Source organism: Lissotriton vulgaris, unplaced genomic scaffold (assembly GCF_964263255.1).
Source record: "Lissotriton vulgaris unplaced genomic scaffold, aLisVul1.2 SCAFFOLD_439, whole genome shotgun sequence".
Lineage (NCBI taxonomy): Eukaryota > Metazoa > Chordata > Amphibia > Caudata > Salamandridae > Lissotriton > Lissotriton vulgaris.
The window spans coordinates 1008556-1025994 of record NW_028252890.1 but is presented as its reverse complement, the minus strand read 5'-3'; the positions used below and the strand labels follow the sequence as shown (position 1 = coordinate 1025994).

The 17439-nt window shown below is 47.5% G+C and overlaps 1 protein-coding gene across 3 annotated transcripts in view; it reads left to right on the top strand.

Annotated features, from left to right (window-relative positions):
* Nucleotides 1–225: 225 nt before the first annotated feature.
* The window catches only part of LOC147661220 (uncharacterized), an 85942-nt gene continuing 68728 nt past the window's right edge, over nucleotides 226–17439 (top strand). For 2 of the 3 annotated variants that reach the window (XR_015306007.1, XM_086951230.1), the window contains exons 1-2: nucleotides 226–322; nucleotides 16616–16645. The gene's annotated coding sequence lies outside the window, so the exon portion shown is untranslated. The remainder of the gene's footprint in view (nucleotides 323–16615; nucleotides 16646–17439) is intronic. The other variant, XM_086951231.1, reaches the window with a different exon arrangement.

Below are 17439 nucleotides of genomic sequence, written 5' to 3'. Positions count from 1 at the left end.
GGCTCAATCGACCTTGTAATGGAGAAGGAACGCGGAGAGAAGGATGCTGCAGGGTGCACGAGCCCCCTTCAGTGCCCCCCAGACGAGGCCTGGCTGTAATCAGCCATGCATGTCATTCCGGGAAACATGTGGAGCGTGGATGCTGTTCAGCACAGATGGAGGGACACGGGAGAGGGAGGGAGCGAGCGAGGGATGGGTGTGGGTGGGGCCAGAGGTGGGCGAGGATTCGGAATGGTCCGGGAGAGCCTCCCACGGTGTGCTTGCAGCAGGCGCTCTTCACGTCAGGTAGAACAGCCCTGGACTCTGCCCTCCATCTCAGCCGGTAAGATGTTTTGTCTCAGATCTTGGAACCAGCTTATTCAATAAGAAACGCACGCATGTTTCTATTTCTCCCATTGACTTCTATTGACACAGAGGCAATTTGGCGAGAGTCAAAATAAAGTAATTTTTGGCTTAATAATTACGTAGTCTGAGGCCTGGATATGCGAGTGAAATATATAGGTTTGAATAGCAACAGCGGTCACAAACTTAAAGGTAAACTTCTTTCATTGTCCATAATTTTGGGAAAGTGGTAAAAGTATGTATTCTACAAGCTGGTCTCTGCAGTTTTCTCAAGCAGAGGATGGGAGGGGGCGTTCGGGGGATCGGGGGAGGGAGAACTCCGGTCACGGCAGACTCCAATTTGTGAGGGTCATTTGCAATCTGTGCCGTGTAGATGATGTTGATTTTTATTACTACTAATGTTCGGCTTTGTAGGCGTTCCGTTCTAATGCTTCCGTCATGTTAACCTTATAGCAAGATACGATGTATGATGAAAAGTACATTAACGGTTCATTGAGTTTGGTCTAAGGGGCTTTATGGCGGGTGTGTTACAGCACTGTATGCTGTACGCGCGAGTACTTGCTGCTGCTGTAAAGACCAATTACATTACTAAGGTTTATATTAATGTTTGGGATGTTCGGGAGCAGAAGACAACAGAGGGCAGTTTTCGTGTGTAGCGCACACTACTGCTCAGAGTTTATGGACAGGTGCCGTATGACATAGTCCAAAGCTGAGCAAGCTCCCCTCACTGCCTGTCCCTGCGCACCCAGCTCCTCTCACCACCTGTCCCTGCGCACCCAGCTCCTCTCACCACCTGTCCCTGCGCACCCAGCTCCTCTCACCACCTGTCCCTGCGCACCCAGCTCCTCTCACCGCCTGTCCCTGCGCACCCAGCTCCCCTCACCGCCTGTCCCTGCGCACCCTGCTCCTCTTACCGCCTGTCCCTGCGTACCCACCTCCACACATCGCCTGTCACTGCGCACACTGCTCCTCTCACCACCACCACCTGCACCGGCTGTTCCTGCGCACCCAGCTCCTCTCACCGCCTGTCCCTGCGCACATAGCTCCTCTTACCGGCTGTTCCTTTGCACCAAGCTCCTCTCACCACCTGTCCCTGTACACCCAGCTCCTCTCACCGCCCATCCCTCCGCACCCAGCTCCTCTCACCGCCCATCCCTCCGCACCCAGCTCCTCTCACCGCCCGTCCCTGCGCACCCAGCTCCTCTTACCGCCTGTCATTGCGCACCCGGCTCCTCTTACCGCCTGTCAATCAATCAATCAATCAGCAAAATTTGTAAAGCGCGCTACTCACCCAAAGGGTCTCAAGGCGCTGGGGGGGGGGGGGGGGGGGGGGGGGGTTTGCCACTGCTCGAACGGCCAGGTCTTGAGTTGTTTCCTGAAGGAGAGATGGTCCAGGGTCAGCCGTAGGTGAGTGGGGAGGGAGTTCCATGTCTTGGCTGCCAGGTAGGAGAAGGATCTTCCTCCGACTGTGGATTTGCGAATTCGTGGGACGGAGGCGAGGGCGAGGCTGGCGGATCAGAGCTGGCGGGAGGGTGTAGAATGTGAGGCGGCTATGAGGTACTTCGGGCCCGTGTTGTGGAGAGCCTTGTGTGCGTGGGTGAGGAGTCTGAACACGATCCTCTTGCAGGTCTTTCAGGTGGGCAGAGATGTGGCAGTGGCGAGGGACGTCCAGGAAGAGTCGAGCTGAAGCGTTCTGAATGCGCTGGAGTCTTTTCATGGAGTTTGGCTGTGGTTCCAGCTTAGAGGGCGTTCCCGTAGTCCAGACGGCTGGTGACGAGGGCCCGGGTGACCGTCTTCCTGGTTTCGGTGGGGATCCATCGGAAGATCTTTTGGAGCATGCGCAGGGTGTTGAAGCAGGACGACGAGACGGCGTTGACTTGCTTGGTCATCGTGAGGGAGGAGTCCAGGATGAAGCCCAGGTTGCGTGGGTGGTCCGTTGGCTTGGGTGCGGTGCCCAGGGCAGGGGGCCACCAGGAGTGGTCCCAGGCAGAAGGAGATGGTCCGAGGATGAGGACTTCCGTCTTGTCTGAGTTCAGTTTCAGACGGCTGATCTTCATCCATTCTGCGATGGCTTTCATTCCTTCCTGGAGGTTGGCTTTGGCGGTGGTGGGGTCGTTGGTGAGAGAGAGGATCAGCTGGGTGTCGTCGGCGTAAGAGATGATGTTGAGGTTGTGTTGGTGAGCGATGGCTGCGAGAGGGCTCATTTAGACGTTGAAGAGGGTGGGGATGAGTGAGGATCCTTGCGGAACGCCGCAGATGACTTCTGTGGCCCCGGATCGGAACGGGGGGAGGCGGACTCTCTGGGTTCTACCAGCGAGGAATGAGATGATCCACTCCAGTGCCGCTCCTTGGATTCCGGTGTTGCTGAGGCGCTGTATCAGGGTGCGGTGGCATACTGTGTCGAAGGCTGCCGAGAGGTCCAGGAGGACGAGGGCAGAAGTTTCCCCGCTGTTGAGCAGGGACCTGATGTCGTCGGTGGCTGAGATGAGGGCAGTCTCGGTGCTGTGGTTTGCTCGGAAGCCGGACTGTGAGGGGTCGAGGGATCCGTTGGTCTCGAGGAATGCGGAGAGTTGTCTGTTGATGGTCTTCTCGATGACTTTGGCTGGAAAGGGGAGGAGCAAAATGGGGCGGAAGTACTTGAGGTCCGTGGGGTCCGCGGTGGGTTTCTTCAGGAGGGCGCTCAGCTCGGCATGTTTCCAGCTCTCCGGGAAGGTGGCGGATGCGAAGGAGCTGTTGATGATGTTCCAGAGTTGGGGTGCGATGATAGAGTCGGCTTTGTTGAAGATGTGGTGTGGGTAGGGGTCGGTAGGGGAGCCGGAGTGGATGGTGTTCATCAGGCGGGTGGTGTCTTCGGTGCTGACAGGGGTCCAGGTGCAGAGGGTGGTGATGGGGGGGCGCTGGTTCGGTGGTTGGGTGCGTGGGCAACGCGCCGAAGCTGTTGTGTATGTCAGCGATCTTGCGGTGAAAGAACGAGGCGAGGGAGTCGCAGAGGACTTGCGAGGGAGTGATGCCGTTGTTGCAGGCGCTGGGGTTGGAGAGCTCTTTAACGATGCTGAAGAGTTCCTTGCTGTTGTGGGTGCTGTTGTCCAGTCGTTCTTTGAATGTTGTCCTTTTGGTGGTGCGGAACAGCTGGTGTTGTTTGCGGGTGGCGTTCTTGAGGGCTGTCATGTGTTTTGCTGTCTGGTCGTGGCGCCAGGCTTTTTCTAGGGTGCGGCAGGTTTTCTTGGAGTTTTTGAAGTTGTTGGTAAACCATGAGGCTTTCCTGCTGCTGGGTCTGCTGGGAGGATTCTTCAGTGGTGCGAATTCGTCAGCGCAGTTGGTGAGCCACTGTGTTAGGTTGCGGGCTGCTTCGTTGGGGTCAGTCGTGTTGGTGGGCGGGTTCTGGCTGAGGGTGGTGGTGAGCTTGTCGGCGGTGATCTTGCTCCAGCTTCTGCGGGGAACCTGTTGCGGGTGGTGGTGGGTCGTGGTTCTCCTGAAGTTGAAGTGGACGCAGCTGTGATCTGTCCAGTGTAGTCCGGTGGAGTGGCTGAAGGAGATGTGCTTGCTGGAGGAGAAGATGGGATCAAGCGTGTGGCCGGCGTAGTGGGTGGGGGTGTTCACCAGTTGCTTGAGTCCGAGGTTGGCGAGGATGTCCAGCAGGACGGCGGTTTGCAGTCCTTGTTCTCTAGGTGGAAGTTGAGGTCCCTTAGGAGGATGTAGTCTGTGGAGGTGAGGGCGTGCGGACTGACGAAGTCTGCGATGGCATCGCTGAATTGTGTGCGTGGTCTCTGGAGTCTGTAGATGAGGGTGCCTCTGAGCTTGGTCTTGGGGTCGGTGTGTATCTGGAAGTGAAGGTGCTCGGCGGTGGTGAGGGTGTCGTCGGAGTTGGTCGTGATGCGGATGTTGTTTCTGTGGACGATGGCGATGCCTCCCCCGGTTTGGTTGATGCGGCCCCTACGGGTGATCTTGTAGACATCCGGGATGGCTATGGCGATGTCGGGGGCTGAGGAGGCGTTCCCTGCTCACCCAGCTCTTCTCACTGCCTGTCCCTACGCACCCAGATCCTCTCACCGCCCGTCCCTCCGCACCAAGCTCCTTACATTACCTGTCCCTGCTCACCAAGCTCCTCTCCTTGCCTGTCCCTGCTCACCAAGCTCCTCTCACTGCCTGTTCCTGTGCACCCAGCCCCTCTCATCTGCCTGTCCCTGTGCACCCAACTCTTCTCACTGCCTGTACCTGCGCACCCAGCTCCTTTTACTGCCTGTCCCTGCGCACCAAGTTCCTCTCACTGCCTGTCCCAGCACACCCTGCGCACCCAGTTCCTCTCAACTGCCTGTCCCTGCGCACCCAGCTCCTCACACCGCCTGTCCCCGCACCCAGCTCCTCTCACTGCTTGTTCCTGGGCACCCAACCCCTCTCATTGCCTGTCCCTGTGCACCAAGTTCCTCTCACTGCCTGTCCATGTGCACCCAGCTCCTCTCACCGCCTGTCCCTGCGCACCCAGCTCCTCTCACCACCCGTCACTCTGCACCCAGTTCATCTCACCGCTTGTCAGTGCGCACCCAGCTCCTCTCACTGCCAGTCCCTGTGCACAAAGCATCTCTCACTGCCTATCCCTGCACACCAAGCTCCTCTCACCGTCTGTCCCTGTGCACCAAGCTCCTCTCACCACCTGTCCCTGTGCTTCCAGCTCCTCTCACCGCCTGTCCCTGCGCACCCAGCTCCTCTCACCACCTGTCCCTGCACACCCAGCTCCTCTCACCACCTGTCCCTGCGCACCCAGCTCCTCTCACTGCCTGTCCCTGCGCACTAAGCTCCTCTAATTGCCTGTCCCTGTGCACCAAGCTCCTCTCATTGCCTGTCCCTGCGCAGCCAGCTCCTCTCACCACCTGTCCCTGCGCACCCAGCTCCTCTCACCACCTGTCCCCGCTCAGCCAGCTCCTCTCACTGGCTGTCCCTGCGCACCCAGCTCCTCACACCGCCTGTCCCTACGCACTCAGTTCCTCTCACCGACTGTTCCTGCGCACCCAGCTCCTCTTGCCGCCTATCCCTGCGCACCCAGCTCCTCTCACCGACTGTTCCTGTGCACCCAGCTCCTCTCACCACCTGTCACTGCGCACCCAGCTCCTCACACTGCCTGTCCCTGTGCTTCCAGCTCCTCTTACCGCCTGTCCCTGCGCACTGAGCTCATCTCACTGCCTGTCCCAGCGCACCAAGCTCCTCTCACTGCCTGTCCCTGTGCACCAAGCTCCTCACCACCTGTCCCTGCGCACCCAGCTCCTCTCACCACCTGTCCCTGCGCACCCAGCTCCTCTCACTGCCTGTCCCTGCGCACCCAGCTCCTCTCACTGCCTGTCCCTGCGCTCCCAGCTCCTCTCGCCGCCTGTCCCAGCACACGAAGCTCCTCTCACTGCCTGTCCCTGCGCACTGAGCTCATCTCACTGCCTGTCCCAGCGCACCAAGCTCCTCTCACTGCCTGTCCCAGCGCACCAAGCTCCTCTCACTGCCTGTTCCTGCGCACTGAGCTCCTCTCATTGCCTGTCCCGGCGCTCCAAGCTCCTCCCACTGCCTGTCCCTGCTCTCCCAGCTCCTCTCACCGTCTGTCCCTGTGCACCAAGCTCATCTCACCACCTGTCCCTGTGCTTCCAGCTCCTCTCACCACCTGTACCTGCGCTTGTCAAATCACCCGGGAGATAATGTAATGGCTACTCCTGGGTCGCAGTGTTCCTGGTGTGTCCACACCAGGAACACGGCGACCCGGGAGTAGCGAGTTTACAAAGACGTCCAAATATAACCTTTTTATCACGTGAGCATAGGGCTACCTCCATTGCTCTTCTACATACTACGAACCTACCGGATACGGAAGTTACCTGTTCAACTGTGCCATTACATTATCTCCCGGGTGATTTGACAAGCGCATTTCGCTTAAAGTCTATATATAATCATCGGATATTGGAACATTTGCTGGTCTTGGGCCCTTCCGGGTCGGAATTATCACCGGAAGAGCGACCGATTGGCTTAAGCACAGCCGCCTAGAGCCCTGAAGATTTGCGTGATGCGATGAAACACGTGTCGGCTGGTTGTTGTCAAGCTTTGAAAATTAAACAAGGACACTAGGATTCTATCTTGTCATCACATTTACTTGATATTACTGTTCAATTGATATTATTGTTTTCTACTGTTGTTCCTCTGCTTATTTGTCTAACTATCAGGAATATATACATTGACCAACGTCTTTAATTTTACTTAGTGTGTGCATAGGGTACGTCTCTTCATAAACTATAGGACTTGTTCAGTTTGCTGACATCTCCATTGGGTGGTTACATGGTTTTCCACTCTCCCAGTTGCACCACATACTACCTTTAATAGTGCTTCCATACCGGCAGTGCGCCCATCTAGATTGACATCCAAAAACCATTCTTACTGTCCATGTTTTAGCCAAGTTGTACACCAGTGTGGCTGCTGTTGGGGTTAGAGTGGAGCTCGGTTGATTGGGGTAGTTTGGAGTGGGGTAAATTGAGTTAAATTGGAATGGGGTAGATTGGTGTGTGGTAGAGTAGATTGGGGTGGAGTGGGGTAGAGTGGGGTATGTTGGAGTGGGTAGAGTTGAGTAGATTGGAGTGGGTAGGTTGGGATATATTGTAATGGAGTAGAGTGGGGTAGATTAGAGTCCAGTAGATTGGAGTTGAATGGAGTAGAGTGGGGTAGATTGGGATGGGGTAGAGTGCGGCAGACTAGAATTGGGTAGATTGTAGTAAAGTGGAGTGGGGTAGATTGGAGCGGAATGGGGTAGAGTGGGGTATGTTGAAGTGGGGTAGAGTTGAGTAGATTGGGGTGGGGTAGGCTGGATATATTGTAGTGGAGTAGAGTGGGGTAGATTAGAGTGAGGTAGATTGGAGTTGATTGGAGTAGAGTGGGGTAGATTGGGGTAGAATGAAATTGGGTAGATTGTAGTAAAGTGGAGTGGGGTATATTGGAGCAGAGTGGGTAGATTGGAATTGAGAGGGTGACTTAGGGGTAGAGTAGAGTAGGTTAAAATGGGGGGAGGTGGAGTGGGGTAGATTGTGGTGGAATGTGCTAGATTGGAGTGGGGTAAAGTGGGGTAGATTGGATTGGAGTGGAGTGGGATAGATTGGGATGGAGTGGGGCAGATAAGAGTTGGGTAGATAAGAGTATATTGGGGTGGAGTGGCAGCTGATTGCAGTGGGATATATTGGGGTGGAAAGGGGTAGATTTGGGTAGATTGGGTGAGGGAGTGGAGTAGATTGGAGCTGGATAATTTGGAAGGGGTAGATTGAATTGGAGTGTGGTAGATTGCAGTGCAGTGGGGTAGAGTGGAGTTTATACATTGGAGTGGAGTGGGGTACATTGGAGTATGGTAGATTGAGGTAGATTGGAGTGGGGTGGGGTAGATTGGAGTGGGGTGGATTGGGATGGAGTTGGATAGATTATAGTGGAGTGGAGTAGTATGGGGTACAGTGGAGTGGGGCACATAGGACTGGAGTGAAGTATATTAGAGTGGAGTGGGGTGGATTGGAGTGGAGTGGAGTAGATTGGATTGGATTGGAGTGGAGTGGAGTGGGGCAGATTGGGGTAGACTGGAGTGGAGTGGCAGTGGGTAAAGTGAGGTATATTGGAGTGGAGTGGGGTATATTGGAGTGGAGTGGGGTAGATTGAGGTGGATTGGATTGGAGTTGAGTGGGGCAGATTGCGGTAGACTGGACTGGAGTGGAGTGGCAGTGGGTAAAGTGGGGTAGGTTGGATTGGAGTGGGGTAGATTGGAATGGAGTGGGATAGATTGTGGTACAATGGAGTGGAGTGGAGTCAAGTCGGGTAGACTGGACTAGAGCGGAGCGGGATGGGGTAGATGGAAGTGGGATAGATTGGGATAGATTGGGGTAGATTGGGGTAGATTGGGGTGGAGTTGAGTTGGGTATTTTGGAGTAGAGTTGAGTGTATCTTTGGCCGTTAAGCTACATCTCTTGCACCTAAGTGCATATGAATAATGGGCGCCTGGAAGCGTTTTCAGTGGAATACATATGAGAATGAGGACTTAGGCACAGATTTTAAAGATAAATGAAGTAGCTGCTTTGCTGCACAAAAGGGAATTACTTTAAACAGACACATACTTTGTATGCACAGAGAAGAGGCAGAATATAGATGAGACTGAGGATGCAGGTTTTATGGAGAAATGGATTAACTGCAGCCGTGCCCAAAATTGATGCATTTCAAAAAGCCACATACTTTGAGTTTTAAAAGGCACAGATGTGTACAAAATGTTTGTTGCTTAGTGGCAGGCTGGCCTGAAGCATGTGACTCGAATGCTTGTCTGCAAAAAATATGGGAGTCTGGTTTCAGACTGCTGTACATTTTAAACAGTCACATACTTTGCATACGCAAAGAGTAACAGCCTACAAACACATGCAGTCACACAGACTGCTTTAATATTCCATGCCATGAGTTTGGTGCTATATGAGGATGCGCTGAACTGTAAAACAAAGACACAAACTACTTTAATAGTCCATGCCATTTTTTTGGCGCTGTAAAAGGAAGCGCCAAATTCCAAAACAATTTGAGGGAACAAAAAACAAACCTGTAGTACGAAACTTAAAAGCAACTCAAAGGTGTAGCATGGAAGTGGAAATGATGGACAAAAAAATAAAAAAAAGTATTTTGAATCGCAGAGCCAGCAGCGGAAGGACACTAATCAAATTAAATCAATTAGTAATTGGTCCAGCTTGTGGGGAAATAAAAGGAAGTGACATGAGGCAAATGGTGGCCAATTAAGAAGCACTTAAAAAGAATGATAAATAGGCCAGCAAATGGTAAGAAATGGGCGGGCTCCAAGCCCTTTACTGTATACAACACCCCATGCAGCAACAGCGCATGCACCCTGTTAGATCAGACCTAACGTCTGTTTCTACAGCACCCATCTAACTGCAGCCTTATCCTTCAAGTCCACAGCCTACTAAGCCTGACAAAATCCCCCAGCAGAGGCACATTCCTCCACCCTACTGTAGGTACTTCCGCACAAACCTACTCTCTTTCTTTAGGGGACCCCATCAGATATAATATCACAATTGCTCACGTGAAGATGGTGGAGCCCATCCTAGTTTCTAGGGGCAAGGATGAGACATGATGATGAAACATGACACCAATAGGTTGTGTTAGGGTCATCAAATGTTATCCAGGTCTCTCCTTGGAGGAGGAGTGTCTCAAGGCAGTGACCGCATACAAAGGGTTATGGGATACCTTTGAGTGATTATATTAGTCATGGAGAAGTTATCCTATTACATATCTCTCTCCCCTTCCTAAATTAAAACATTATGAGATTTAAGAAAGCAATATGGAAGCTGACATAGAAATGTGGACACCGGCATCATCTGTCAGCTAAAAAATAGCATTAATGTTGGTGGCATACACCTTTTAATAAGTAATGTGCACCACTCCTGACACCCCGAGCAGCAGCCTGGCACCCTAAGTAGCACTGAGCGCTATCCCCTCCAACATCGAGCAGCACCGGCCTCTTTGAGCATCCGTTGCACTATCTGTAAATAAGATCACTTACCTCACCTGGTACATGGGCTACATATTCTCTACGCTGTCCATATGCCATGAGCTCCACACTCTGTCCATGTGCCTCAACTCCTCATACTGTATGCACGTGTGTCCAAAGCTATCAGAGTATGTGTCCTCTAGGGTCCTCCACCTATGTGACCAGCACGTCTCGTGCTGTCCATGTGCCAAAGCTACCTGCCACTGTCTCTCCATCTGCCCTCCGCTCCTCCCCTTGCCTGATCATCAGTCCAAGCTCCTGAAATAGTCTTCCCCAATAAATACAAGTGCCTCATAATTACTGCCTGTCTGTCTCTATCCTAATGCCTTCTACTGGGGTGCCTGGTCTGGTGGCTCAGTGGACTAATGGGTCAAATGTAGAGGCCTGTGTTTGACCTCATGGTCAAAGGTCCAAATCCTGGTGGGTCCACTCATCCTTTCATCCTTCTGAGGTCGATAAAATGAGTACTGTTGGGTAACAATAAACATCTGTTATTCAGCACCAAGATAACCTTCTGGGTGAACGTGCGCTTTACAAATGCACAGGTTATGCTACTGCCCTGTGCCATAAGCTCTTCACACTGCTGTCCATGTACACTTCGCTCCTCACACTGTCAGCACTAGGGCTCTAACCTCTTTCTTCCATTTTGCTGTCTGCCATAAGTTCCTAACACCCTCTGTATGTGTATCCAATTTTCTTCTGACTACCGGTCCCTGTGGCTTATTCTCCTTAACCTGTCTGTCCATGTGCCTCAGATGCTTTAACCTGCCTGTCCACGTGCCTCAGGTGCTTTAACCTGTCTGTACATGTGCCTCTTGTACTTTAACCCACCTGTCCATGCGCCACGTGTGCTTTTACCTGCCTGTCCACGGTAGGCAGACAAAATATCGATTTTTGAATATCGACATACAATAATGTCGATGTTTAAATATCGAAGGGACAGAATATAGAAGGTACGTTATATTGATATTTTTAATATCGATAGGACAGAATCTCGAAGGTAAGTAATATCGATTTTGTTTACATCGATGTTAGTAATATTGATGTTACTAATATCGATGTTAGTAATATCGATGTTACTAATATTGATTTTTATATGATTTTTATGTATATTATTATGTATTTAATATGTCTTTTTTTTAATGTAATTTAAGCACATTTTTTATTTTAGTACCGTAGCAGTTTGTGGGTTTATAGGGGAATAGGGTGGGAAGTACTATAATTATACTAAATTTATTATTAATTATTAGGAATTATAAATTAATTGTAATTAATTGGTAATTAATTGTAATTAATTGGTAATTAATTTTAATTAATTGATAATTATGTTCGTAGCGGGTTATGGGTTTATAGGAGAATAGGGTGGGAAGTAATTTAATTATACTAAATTAATTATTAATTTTTAGGAATTATAAATTAATTTTAATTAATTGGTAATTAATTTTAATTAACTGATTAATTGATAACTATGTTCTGTAGCGGGTTATGGGTTTATAGGGGAATAGGTTGGAAAGTAATTTAAATGTAATTAAGTAATAATTTATTTCAATTAATTGTTTTGTTAATTATAGTATTGTAAATTAATTATTAATTGGTAATTAATTATTATTAATTGGTATTTATTTTTACTCAATGATTTATTGCTAATTATGTTTTTAATAATTATGTATTGGTATTTGTTATTAGTTTATATTTGTTTAATATTTACTTTTTAAAATATTTTAAAGTATTAATTTATTTATAAGTATGTTATTTTTAACTTCCACGCTATCCAACACTTCCCTACTGTTGCCACCTCTGGAGTGGGAATAGTAATGTTTACCCCTACGCTATCCAAAACTTTCCCTAATGTTGCACTTTCTGGAGTGGTAATAGTATTTTTTACCCCTACACTATCCAACACTTTCCCTACTGTTGCACTCTCTAGAGTTGGAATAGTAATTTTTACCCCTACGCTATCCAACACTTTCCCTACTGTTGCACTCTCTGGAGTGGGAATAGTAATTTGTACCCCTACGCTATCCAACACTTTCCCTACTGTTGCACTTTTTGGAGTGGGAATTGTCATTTTTACTCCTACGCTATCCAACATTTACTTACTTTTTGATTTTTTTTAAAAAAATTTATAAATTTTTCATTTATATTATTATTTTATGTGTATAAATTTATTTGTAATTTATAATATTTTTATTTATTTATAAGTTATTAAAATATTTTTTTAAGTTATTAAGGAAGTATATATTATGTATTATATGTATATGATTAATGATTTTTTTAATTAAATTATATATATTATGTATTAATGTTAAATATTATAACATATTTTTAACAATGTTTATTACATTTATAAGTATTCTTTCATTTATATTACATATTTATTTTAATTTAAAAAACTAATATTTTTTAATGACGATATTTTTGACATCAATATTTTTTTCCGATTTTTTTGTACTTACCTTGTTAGTGATAGCATGTCGATATTTTTGTAATCAACATTTTAGTTGCAATATATTTGTCGGTCGATATTTTGGATATCGACATTTTGTCAGACATTCTCTGTCCACATGCCTCATGCACCACACATGCCTGTCATTATGCTCACCCCTGCCTCTTCATGTCTCTCCACACTGTCCCAAGCCTCAGACATCTGCCCCTGTAGTAATTGAACTGTGGTGAGACACGGGGCATCAGGTTTACCTGATAACTGAATACATTTTCAAAAGCCTTTTTCTGGTCCTGCAGATCTGCTCAGTGTTCATATGTTAGATTGTGAGATGCCGAGGCCTACATTGTGCGTAGTTTTGTATCAAAGCCCATACATTGCCCAATATCTGATGCTTCCAAAATAAGCAATGAAGGAAATGCGCCTTCTCATTTGAAATGTGAAATACATTCAGTTTTGCATCATCCACCCCAAAAAAACATCTACCAACTGTTTTGTTCTGTCTTTCAAAACAGAAGGTGCAACAATAGGGCAAAATCTATTTTCTGAAATTCCGGGTTTGCAAAAATTGCATAAAAGGAAAGGACGTAAAGTTTTCAGACAACTCCTTACTCGCCTATGTGCACGTCAAGTGCTGAACCTAGATTTGAATTGGAAGTTAAAGGTATTAACTTTGGGGTGATGGCATCGTATTGTTGTTAATATGACGAATCCTGTGCTTTTAAAATGATGCTGCTCGGCAAAGCAAAATGGCGTGCGGTACCGCACTGCGTAATTGTTTTAGGTCGTGCATCAGTGTCCATGCTCTGTCTGTAAGACCTCTTGTAGACAATAAAACCACTTTATTCCCGCCTGCTACTTACCATTGGTTCCCTCCTCCATCGCTCTTCTTTGGCTGCCTCTTAAGTCATTGAGGCAGCAGATACATCACTTCCGGTCAAGGCTAAGGATCACCGGCCAAGCACGGTCTCCTTTCGCTTACTTCCTTCATCTTTTGTTTTCAGAACTTGTTTTTAAAAAACATTGCTTTAGGCCCAATGCTGCTTCCGACCACCCTATAACACAAACACAGCATTTCCCAGCGTTTGCAATATAAATGCCACGCTGCTGGACGTAGGATTATTTTTACAACTCCGGTACATGTCCATCTAAAGGTATTCCGATTTTTCTTTTCTGCTCCGTCACTTTCCATGGCAGAGAGCAAGCAATTAAAGTCAATTTTGTATATTGGCGGCTAGATGAGCAGTGTTGTGTTTCCGCTGCTCTCCTTCCAGGGTGACTTCTCTGTGTACCTCCACGCCCACCACCCGCAGCACCACAGGCAGCACTGCTCGCCATGAGCTGAGTTTTCAGCTCAGTGAGGTGGGGAACGGGATCCTTGAGGAGGACCCTGCTGCTGCTTTACTTGGCCCACAGCAGGGGCGGCTCTAGGCTCATGGTGGCCCTGGGCAGGGAGCGTAGGTAGGGGGTCCGGGAAGAGGTTGTCCAGGCGGGGTGGAGCGCGGAGGCCAGTGAAGAGGGGGGGGGGTCAGGGTGTTTGGAAGTGGAACAGAGTCGGAGGCCGCCAAATCCCTGCCAGGGGCCTCCACGCAAATATGTATCCATCCTCAGAGGATTATTATATTAAGGATATTTATTGGTTTGGTGGCCCTGTGCAGGTGCACAGCTTGCACATGCTTAAGGCCGCCCCTGCCCACAGGAGAGCGAGATAGCAGGCATTCCAACAACGGGCATACAGGGGGATCTAGTTTTCAGTTTGGAAAGGCTTCGCTTTTTCAGCATACTCAGTAAAAATACAGCAATAGCTCATGATGGGGAGTATCATCTGCTTAGTTTTATTTGTGTGCTTTGTAGGGGTTCTGGGTGCCTGTTCCCACATGCCCTGGTGATTAGTGTCTCGTGAACAGGGCATGTGTGTTAGAAGGTACGTGTTGTGTCCCATCCCGTTAGAGCCTCATTGTTCTTCCTGTCACAGCAAGGAAACTATTTCTTTTGATTTTGGGGAGGACTTCACCCTGAAAGTGTAACACTTTGTGAAGAGAATCATCGCCCTCTGTCAGGTAATCACCTTACCCCATGTCCATTGGGCTGCCTTTTATCTTCTAACTTTTTTATATAGAGTGAGAATAAATAGGAAGTGGTTCAAGTGCTGTAATGACTGGCATTAAATACTTTTCAAAAACTATAAGGTAGAAGTTAAGTGGTGTTCCTTTGCAGTTATACTAAAAGTAAGGTAAACACGATAATCACGGACACACAGACACTCAATGCCTATTTAGCTGAGCGGGCTTTTGTTCCCCCACGTCAGTGTGCTGGACTGGCTGAGATGGGGTTGTTAACCCTACTTGTAGGTTAAATACATTGATATATATTTATATTGTCTTCCGAAGGACATTTAAGTTGGATGTTAGATGTTCAATGTTTAATAACTTAAGGAGCTCCTCCCACCACACTATGCCTAATTGTTTCCCTTACTTGAATGTTAACGTACTGTTGCAAAACATGCAACAAATGATTTCGGTATAGAGGTAAGTGTATATGCCTTCTACAGGGATCTAACACCTGCAGACACAGATTTGAATTTAAGCAGAAGCATCTCAGCTTTTCATCGTTCTGAGACTGATAAAAATGATATCTGTACTCAACATTTACAATGCTGCAAATGTGCAGTTGGACGCACCATGAACAATGACTATAAGGAGGTTGGGGCACATTTTTAATAAAAATAGGGGAGTTTTCGAAATATCTGAATTTTCAGTAACATGAACATTTCCCTAAGTTTGCATTATGTAAAATCCACATAACTTTTTTTGTGACAAGCGCACATTTCTCATAAAAAGTCTTGCAAGGTACCAGAAGGACACTGTTTTGCACAGAAAATATATTGTCAACAAACCTTTTCTGCTCAAGCCAGTCTCTTGCTGTAATTTTGTGAGACATTTTATGTTAGGTGCACACTCGTTACATTTTGCCTGAGACGTGCACTCCCTAAATTAAATTTTTTAGGTCAAGCCTGGACAGTGCATTCGCTGCTCTGCATCATGCTGTATTGGAGTATGGAATAGAAGCCCCGCCCGCTCTCCTCCCATATTTGTCATTGGTTTGTCTCATTGTCCTTCGTTAATGCTGGCTTCTGATTCATTAACAGGCTTGTTAGTCCCTCCTTTATTTGTAATCTCCCATGAGACTGGCCCTTTTACTTTGGTTGTTACATGGTACATCTTTTTTAGTCTGTAAGCACTATTTTCTTTAAAGAGTTTCTCCTGCTGCAGAAACAACATGCTTTCCTGCAACATTTAGGGCGACATGCATGCTTTCACTTTCAAAGCAGCCTGGGACAATGTTGGCCACTTCTTTGAATAGGTCTCACATGTACAAGAGTTTGAGCTATTGGCATTGTGAATGACAATGCCTTTTATTTGTGTTTATTAGCAAAACAGATAAATAAAAGTCAGTCATTTACAATGCCAATTGCTTAAACACACGCAAATGCGAGACCTATTGCATTGCAAATGCTTGTATTAAATAAGACCCTTTATTTTTATGGAATAAAATATAAGCGCCATTCTTTCTACAGCCTGTGAATAAGGGGCAAGGCAGTGAAGTCAAACTTAGATGACCAGAGGTAGTCCCTTTTAACTGTACGTTTAAAATATGAAATACCTGAGGGATAGCTCTGCTGTTTAAATCCTAAACCATTTATTTCTAGTTGATCTGAGGGGCTTCTTAACAGTTTAAGGCTCATGAATTTGAAATCTGTGTTAACTGAGGAGATAGCTCTGGTGCCTTAGAACTAAGCCTGTGAATCCTGGGTAACTCCAGGGGTAGCTATGAAGCCTGTGCTCGAGCCTTGGAATTAGTGGTGACCTGAGGAATAACATTGTTGTTGAATTGATGGTTCAAGGCCTTTTTTTTCAATCATGATAGCTGAGATATGAGGACGGCATACAGAATCGCCGAATTTTCTGAGCGCAAACAAAATCTGTGTAACACGAAGGACACCTTTGGGTGTGGGTGATGTGAGTCTGTAAAAAGTGGTGCGAGGAAAAGATCTACTCTCAAAGGCATAGGATGGTTGGTAATCTCAAAGGTGCTTCACACAAACCGTAATTCTACTTTCGGTTGCTGATGGTGGTTTTTTTGATAATCCATGTTGACTTTTTTTTTCACTTTGAAATAATCTTATCCATTTAACACCCAAAAGTTATTAGGCCACCAAAGACAAAGAACATGTATTTCTGCAGGTGGTGTGTTTATGTGAAATATTTACTGTCTGTTTGATTTCGACTTTGCAGGTCGCTAGCTGATTTCTCGTGAAAGCTGAGGTAAGTGGTTGTGAGTTTACTTGAGTGATATAGTCAAGTGTGGAAAATTGCAAACAGGTCCTATAGGCTGCAGTGTTGGCATGAATGTCGATATACCATCACGACAGGGGTAGTGGAAGTAATATTGTACTCCCTTATCTCTCCATTGATATCACAGGAAATGACATCATGTGAACTTTGTCCATGATGACAGCTCCCTAAGCAATGTAAGGCGACATTTGCCCCTGATGCATAACGGAAGTAACATCACAAGAGCCTTGACAACGTACTTAAAGATTGTATTTCAATATAGGTACATCAAAGAACTGGAGCTGTTAAAAATCTTGGCGTCTGGTTTGACGAAAATTTGAACTTTACTACGCATGTGAAGAAACTATCCGGAATCTGCTTTGGCACGCTCAAGAGTCTGAGGAAGCTTCTCCCTTTCTTGCCTAGCACTTCCAGAGAAACAGTGGTCCGTGCGTTAATTCTATCCTGTCTCGACTACGCCAATGCCCTTTTGGTCGGTTGTCCGGGGTCCCTGGTAAAAAAATTACAAGTGGTCCAAAACTCTGCAGTTAGACTTCTCGTGGGCCTGTCTCCCAGGGACAGACATCTGCGCACCCTGCACTGGCTTCCAGTGGAATCGCGCCTGAAATTTAAAATGATGACTATAGGGCATTGGGCCCTGTATGACACAGGACCCTTTTACCAGCAGAAGAGATTCTCCTTCTACGTGCCAGGGAGACAGCTTCAGTCCTCTGCTCTATTGCTGATGCAGACCCCGAAGATTAAACGCCAGCACCTGGGTGGCA